The sequence below is a fragment of the Microtus ochrogaster genome, chromosome 5 (assembly GCF_000317375.1).
Source record: "Microtus ochrogaster isolate Prairie Vole_2 chromosome 5, MicOch1.0, whole genome shotgun sequence".
In the NCBI taxonomy this organism is placed as follows: Eukaryota; Metazoa; Chordata; class Mammalia; order Rodentia; family Cricetidae; genus Microtus; species Microtus ochrogaster.
In genome coordinates this window covers 4,029,856-4,037,716 of record NC_022012.1, presented here as the reverse complement: position 1 = coordinate 4,037,716, position 7,861 = coordinate 4,029,856, and the positions used below count along the sequence as shown (strand labels likewise).

General features: G+C 39.2%; 1 protein-coding gene and 1 long non-coding RNA gene across 2 annotated transcripts in view; one reads left to right on the top strand and one right to left on the bottom strand.

Annotated features, from left to right (window-relative positions):
- Positions 1-7,861, bottom strand: part of Trpc6 (transient receptor potential cation channel subfamily C member 6) — a 120,821-nt gene that overhangs the window by 46,881 nt on the left and 66,079 nt on the right. The gene's annotated exons all lie outside the window — the stretch shown is intronic.
- Positions 1,653-4,880, top strand: LOC113456094. The gene is made up of 3 exons (XR_003376968.1): positions 1,653-1,850; positions 2,825-3,042; positions 4,860-4,880. It is a non-coding gene; the product is annotated as an uncharacterized LOC113456094 (long non-coding RNA).

Below are 7,861 nucleotides of genomic sequence, written 5' to 3'. Positions count from 1 at the left end.
TCTCTCTCTCTCTCTTCCTCTCCCTCTCTCTCCCCTCTCTCTCTCTCTCTCTCTCTCTCTCTCTCTCTCTCTCTCTCCCTCTCTACTCTTCTCCTCTTCTCCCTTCCCTTCCATAACCACCAAATAAACATCCAACCTCACTCTGCATGGCATGCCTCCATCTGTCTCTCACCTGTTGCCACATGGCTCACCTCTGGGAACACTGCCAGGGATCAGCCACCTTTGGAGACCTGCAGCATGGTCTCATGCGCAGTCCCTGCCTAGGACTGGCTGCTCTTGGGACCCCCTGCCCACTGCCTGCTGCTACCGCAGATCCCACAGCAAGCTAGTCAGGGATCGCAGCAATTTTTAATAATCCATTACAATTAGCCCAGAAAGATTTTGTTTTCCTAAAGAAGGAAAGCATCTTATTAGTACCTTCATTTATCGCTAATTTTTTTTCACTTGGTTCCCATAGTTTTATTTGCTCTATGTTTAAGTTGATGTTCAACTAGAATATGCCATAGTAGAGATACATGCATTCTAAAATTTAAAATAGCAATTTATTTTCTTACTATTATTTAAAACAAAATGCCATGTTCTATTTTGACAAGGCATTAGTTCTGGGACATGGGCTTTTCCTCTCTCTGCTCTACTTCCCATGGGAAGTAAAAGCTGCTTTCCAGGGAGAAATCGCTGTCTTATCCTGGTGGCTGTGCCACAAATGCCTGAAAAACATTGACACTAATTTCTGAACCATTTTCATTTCAAAAATCTGGCTTTGCATTTTATCTTTATGTTGTTTCAGCAGAAAAATGGAGTATAGAATGTTTCCATAGGTGTTTTCTATGTCTTTCGAACAGTAAGAGCACACATGGTGGAGCTAGTCCCCAACTTGAGTGCAGAGGCAGAAGGTGCCCATCCATGTTGGAGGAGCACACTGCTCCCTCCTCCCCTGCTCATTCCAGCCACAGTGCAAGGAAGCATTGGAAGGGTTGGCCTTTGCTTTGCTTTGGTTTTGTGTTTGAATTTTGCTCACAAGTGCTAGTTGCTTCATCTGTGACTTTCAGCTGTAAATACAAAGTAGGTAGATCAGCTTTTTAAAAGAGGAGTGTTTCAGCCTTTCAGGGAATTTAAAATATGTTAATGGGCCACATTACTCTCTGAAAATGGATTTTATAAAGCTGTCCTGTAGAAGTGGATCTTAATAGAAGACTCGGCCTGGAAGAATCGCCCATTGAAAGCAACTGCTCCGTTCACAGCACTGTGTCAACAAGAGCTATTTTAGAAAACACAGCCTGGAACAGTCACCCGTTGAAAACAACTGCTCAGCTGTAGCACCGTGTCAACAAGCTATTTTCATTTCAACTGCAAGGTCATTCTGACAAACCAGCTCTTCTGTTTTCAGTATGTATACATGCACACACTCACACACACACACACACTTCCTCTCTTGCTCACATGCAATTTTTCTATCCATTCAGCAATATTTAACATGGTTAAAAGTTTAATAATCTATATTTTCATCTCTATTCTAATTTTTTCATTACAATATAAAATAACAGTTCTAGGAAACAATCCAAACTAACCGCTACCTCCCAGGATGCTCAGTTCTCAATTTGGTTATGAAAAGCAGTTTTTACATACCTCATTTCTGTAATTCTTTTCTCTGACAAAATAGTGCCTGTTGCCCCAGATAATGAGAGTTGGAATAATCCATCTCAGCTGAAATGGCCAGCGATGTGAATTAGCTGCTGAGCAGAACGGACTGCATGCTGGGGCCAGAGCATGTGCGGTCACTTTCTCTACTTCCTGCTTTGAGATGATGTGCTTTTATCAAATGGAAGTGCTCTTGGACAACTAAGCCCCACGTAAGTGCCTTGCTTAGCTTGCATTTCTTGTTGTTGTTCTTATTGTTGTTTGTTATTTAGTTTTTTCTGTAAGATCCTTGTGAATATGTAAATTCAAGCAGATACCTATCTACTAAAGCAAAAGTTAGTGATCACAGAAGCAGATTTCATATATTCAGCTTAGGAAAAAGGAATGAAGGAGATTTGGGAATCTAGGTTTTATTGCATGTGCAATTTTTCCATGGAAGAATTAGAGTTAGTTATTTTAAAACTGTTGATCAATATAGGAAGTGAGCTTGTAATCATCGTTGGTCAGGATGAATGACAGATATAATTTTATTATAATTACATAGTACTAACTCTGTTTGTATGTGTCTATTTACTCCCTATGTATTCCAGTCCTCTTTTTGATTTGAGGAAGTAATAAATATTAGAGAAATGCTTGCCTTGATCCTGTGGGAGCAGAAACTGTTTCGCTTTATTCATTAGTGAACTCACACATGCGGGAGTGTGTTGTTCCGTGAGCGCAAAAATGTAACTGCCAAATGAGCAGCTCCTATCTTCCATGGGAACAAAGTCCATGGCCTTTAAACTCTGCATTAACCCCACAGCAAACAATCACAATGTACAATGCTACAGCAGAAAAAAAAAGCAAAACATACAGACTAAGGCACAATGTGACTTGCTGTATAAACATGGTATTCCATACCATTGAAGAAAACAACAAACTCACTGGGGAGTTTTTAATGCCACCCCCAAGATTTTTTTGACCCTTAAATATAGACTCAGTATCTTCCCAGTGTGTTCTGCTCTTCTTGCCTGAGCGTCACATTACACAAAGTCTGTGGCCATCCCCCTTCACAATGCACCAACCTGTGTGACCCCCCCGATGGTTTTCTAGATAGCAACTCTTTCTTCTGCTTCCACTCGACTGGCTTTGATTTTCCCATGGCCTGAAACCTTGACTTTCATTCTGTCCTGTGTTTGTCCTGCAGGTCCTTTCCCATCCCACAAATAATATCTATATAAGGCACACTCCAGGACAAAAAATTAGGGTGCACTGCATAACGTGGATTTAATGAAGGGGCCATTAGGAGTGTGGAGAATTCCAGCACAACATGGTACCTACACCAGGACAATGAAGGTGCAAGTATAAAGTGATATATAGAGATGGCCAGGTATCAGAAGTGTGAAATGCAGAGATGGGCTAGAGGTAAGAGCACTCACACTGTGTGTGCATTGGGCAGGAATTCCATTCTTGTCACTCATGTTGGATGGCTCACAAACACCTGTAACTCTGGCTCAAGGATCCGACACTCTCTTTTGGATTCTGTAGGAACCTGTGTGTGTGCACATGTACATGCAGGCATGTACACATACAGAGAGAGACAGAGACAGAGAGAGAACAGATAATTCCCTTGAGGAATGAGCCAGAGACCAGGACTTCGCTCTCCTGTGTTCTGGAGCCACAAGTTTCTCCCATAGAATGAATCCAGACCAGTACTAGAAAATAAATGATCCAAATGATGTAATCTACACAGGTCTGCATTGATTTTTTTCAACCAAACTCTAGGCATAATGCAAGGACGGAGAGGGGAACAGGAGGCCCAAGTCAACAACACCAGCCCAAGCTCCATGGTGAAGTTAACTTTGCATGGTGATCCCCTTCAGAAATGATTGGAGAGAATATGTTCAGGGAGGCTGCCAGGGGAACTTTTACTATGAGTCACTGGTGTGTCATCATTTCTCACCCTTCTGAGCTCTGTTATGGAAGACACCCACATCCAAGCTCAGCCAAGTCCATTATCTTTTTTAAAAGTGAGCCTCCAAAACAAAATTAGTCCATATGAATTTTAAGTCTTTGCTCATATTCATATGAGACTTTGGGTGAAGAACTCGGGTTCTTGAGTTGAGAAAGAGGTGGTCTGATGTCTCAGATTTGATGTAATGGCTGTGAGGAGCCTACACTGGAGATGCTGCTTCCTAAGAACAGTCATGAACGACAAAATTTATTGTCCTTTCCATCAAAGAGTTAAGACAAACGAAAGAGGAAAAGAATAAAGAAAAAAAAACAATTAAGGAAGCTGCTTGGGAGAAATTCTAATTCCTCCAGGGTCATGACTTCTTGAAATCAAATATGTGCTAAAGGTTGCTTACTCTGCTGAAAAAAAAAATGTGTTCTGCTTCTCAACTGCATCATTTAAACCAGCCAAACTTGTAAGAATATGAACTGAAGTTCTGATCAGTCAAAGTGAGGCATGATACCCCTTTGCATTAGGAATAAAAACCTGGTAGGACCCCCATACATACTTACACACTGCACATACTGGGGTTCTTGCCTGCTTTGTTCAACTTGACTATGTACCCTTCTGAAGAAGCAATATTTTTTGCCTTGAAGACAACCTTGAGATTAAGTGTTCATTTGCTTAGACTCTAGAGCCATTTCTTACATTTTCAACCTTTACCACCCATCAGGGCTAGATCCAAGGACCCAATGCAGAAGATTCTATCTACAGAGCCTTTGTGTATTGGCAAATACAGCTATGAAGAATGAGAAAGTTAAATCAAGCAGCACATGGCTTCCATTTATTGAAACCAATTTTGCAGAGTACCTTTATCAACAATCAGTATGATTTTAAACATAAGTTACCAATGGCATTAATTCAGTCATTCAGCAGTTCAAATATTTTTCCTTTCAGGTTGTGTGTGTGTGTGTGTGTGTGTGTGTGTGTGTGTGATGCGCATGTCACAGCACACATGTGGAAGTCAGAAGAAGACTTACATGAATCAGTTATTTCCTTCTAGAAATATGAGTTACAGGTATCAAACTGAGTTTTACAAACATGGTAGCAGGTGCCTTTACTCCAGGAGAAAACTTGTTGGTCTAACTGTTCCGCTATTTGCCAAATATATACACCAGAATGTTCTAGTTTTTGTGCTCAGCACATGGGAAGTGTGATTCCCTTCTATATGTCATGAATATCTTTTATTATCATTAGTTAATAAAGAAACTTCTTTGATCTGTGACAGGGAAGAATAGAGCTAGGCTGGAAAACTAAATTGAATGCTGGGAGAAAGAAGGCTGAATCAGAGAGACACCATGTATCTGCCAAAGAAGACAGATGTTCACTGAAACCTTACAGGTAAAGCCTTGTGGTAAAATACAAAATAATAGGAATGGACTAATTTAAGATCTAAGAGTTAGTTAATAAGAAGCCTAAGCTATTGGACAAGCAGTGTTGTAATTAATATAGTTTCTTTGTGATTATTTCAGGTCGGGGCATCGGGGAAACAAATGAGCAGCTTCTGCCTACAAATTGATACCCATTATGTGGCTAACTACATCCACATAAAGCCTGAGAGAGTTTAAAATGAAATTCTAGACACACACACACACACACACACACAGAGTTTAACACACCTTCTTGGTAGCTGCACTTTTTTTGGGTGGACTTTGTTTGCTGGCAGCAAGTAGAGCTGCAGTGGCTCCTTTAAGAAAAGTCTTCCTGACTCAGCATTGTCAACAAAGGCTGTGCAGCTTTAGGGGAGGACTTCCTGATTCATGATAGTTGCACAAATAGCTCTGGCTCTTTCAGGATGCCAAACACATAATTGGGGTCTGTGGGGAGCATGTTACAAATTGCCTAATGGTGGCATAGACCTACTGCAACCCTGGAGTACACTTACTTCTGAGAGGCAGTGAACATGCCTCCACCATGTTGAACTGGGCAGAGGCAACAGGCAGGGCTGTGGAGTTGGTCCTCAGAGAATAATTACAGATACACATGAAATAAAGATAGATTCAGGTGAAAAAGATCTCTAAATGGGTCACAGTAAATATATGTAGGCTTGAGAGAGAGAAAAAAAAGTATAAACAGTAATATAAAAGAGTACAGAAAGTCATAGATTAAAGAAGTAAAGATAATAAAATAAATATAAAACTTGAAAAAAGTAATAGAGTATAAAAACAAGTCACATAAAGATGAAATATATACTGAGAGTTTGGATTATGTATATTACTGAATTTTCTTTGAATTTTTTGACTGTGAATGAGCTGAGTACAGAGAGATATTTAATTATGGGGGCTGCTAAGATAAACCACCATATATATTTTGAAGGCATCTTAACTTCAAAATTTGAGTCTAAGGATATGTTTCCTTAAAGACATCTGCTTTTATTTCCACAGAAGATGAGAACCTGTGTATTCCTTCCAAGCTAATGTGGTTTGATAGAACAAGTCCCCCTGAAAAGTCTATGCAAACTCTCAAAATACATTGCCCATCAAAAAGCAAGAAGCAGTTTAGAGATAACTACACTGAAATTCCTAAATATTGTTTATAAATGTTTGTTTTCATTTAAATGGGAATATGATATAGATATAAATATTTTGCATTGGTATGGATCTTGGTCTATTGATACAAATTTAAGGTCAATTTTGTTATATGTATTTCTACTCTTGAATAAGGTATTGTGTTTTGCAGCTCATCTAAAAATGTAATATATAGTTAAAAATACAGATTAATAGATAATCATTCACAATAGTCAAACTTGTAGTCATGTTAGTTAGGTTTTCTAAATATACAGAGACAAATTTCAGTTAGATAGATATTCTTCAAATCTTTCAGAGACCTTCAGAATATATTACTCAAATGTTTTAAGAACTTATAGGACTTTTCATGACAATGAGATACATCTGCTCCTGGTAGCACCAATCTACTTCAAGAGGATGATGGGCATTGAAGAGGCTCATTATGGAGTTGGTTAGCCATTATATCTTTCTGGGGTCTTTGATGGAGTCGAAGAAAAATAGTTATAATTATAAAAGATAGATTAGATATAAAACTTTAGAGTCAAAAAGCTAAGATAAATAATAGATGGTTTTGCTTAATTTGCCAAATGTAAATGGGCTAAATATTGTAATTATAATTCTTATTTGATAACTGTTTTGTTGTATGTAATCTTGCTATATTAAAGTTAAAACTTTCCTTTTTAATTTAGACAGAAAACAGGAGGTGATGTGGAATTTACCTCTGTATGCTGTAAATATATTTTATTATCATTGGTTGATAAAGAAACTGCTCTGGCCTGTGGCAGGATGTTGAAGGAGCTGCAGGCTTACATTCCTGCCACCCTTCTCCCAGCTGCCTGGCTGGCTTATGCCCCTAAATAACAACACACAAATTGTATTCATTTAAATACCACCTGGCCCATTTCTATTAATGTGTGTAGCACCAAGGTGCGCTTACTGGGAAGATTCTAGCCTACGTCCATCCTGGGTCAGAGCTTCATCACGTCTACCCCACAGAGCAGAGCTAAGGAGTCTGAGCTCATTTCCTCTTCCTCCCAGCATTCTGTTCTGTTTACTCCACCCACCTAAAGGCTGGCCTATCAAATGGGCTGAGGCGGTATCTTTATTAGCCAATGACCTTCCTCTATCAGCAGGGCAGAATAGGGATAGGCAGGAAAACTAAACTGAATGCTGGGAGAAAGAAGGCAGAGTCAAAGAGATGCCATGTAGTCACCAAAGGTGATAGACACTGGCCAAAACCTTATTGGTAAACCATGAGCCTTGTGGTAAAATACAAAATAATAGGAATGGGCTAATTTAAGATGTAAGAGTTAGTTAATAAGAAACCAAACTGTTGGACAAGTAGTGTTGTAATTAATATAGTTTCTGTGTGATTATTTCAGGCCAGGAAATGAATGAGCAGCCTCCACCTACAGAAGTGAGGCAAAAGGGGATGAGGTGGAAAGAGAAAAAATTAAATGTGGTAGCTCTTACACGACTGGCACTATGTTGCTGTGCAAGCCAGTTGCATGCAGACTAAAGCCAATCCATGGGTCTAGGAAAGTCTTCTGAGGAAATGTCACTAAATGTAAGGAAGGAGAGCTAGCAAGGAGAAGCTATCACTAGAATGAAACAATAACAATAAAAGATAGATAGGTAGATAGATAGATAGATAGATAGATAGATAGATAGATAGATAGATAGATAGATAGATAGATAGATAGATAGATAGATAGAGCAAGCA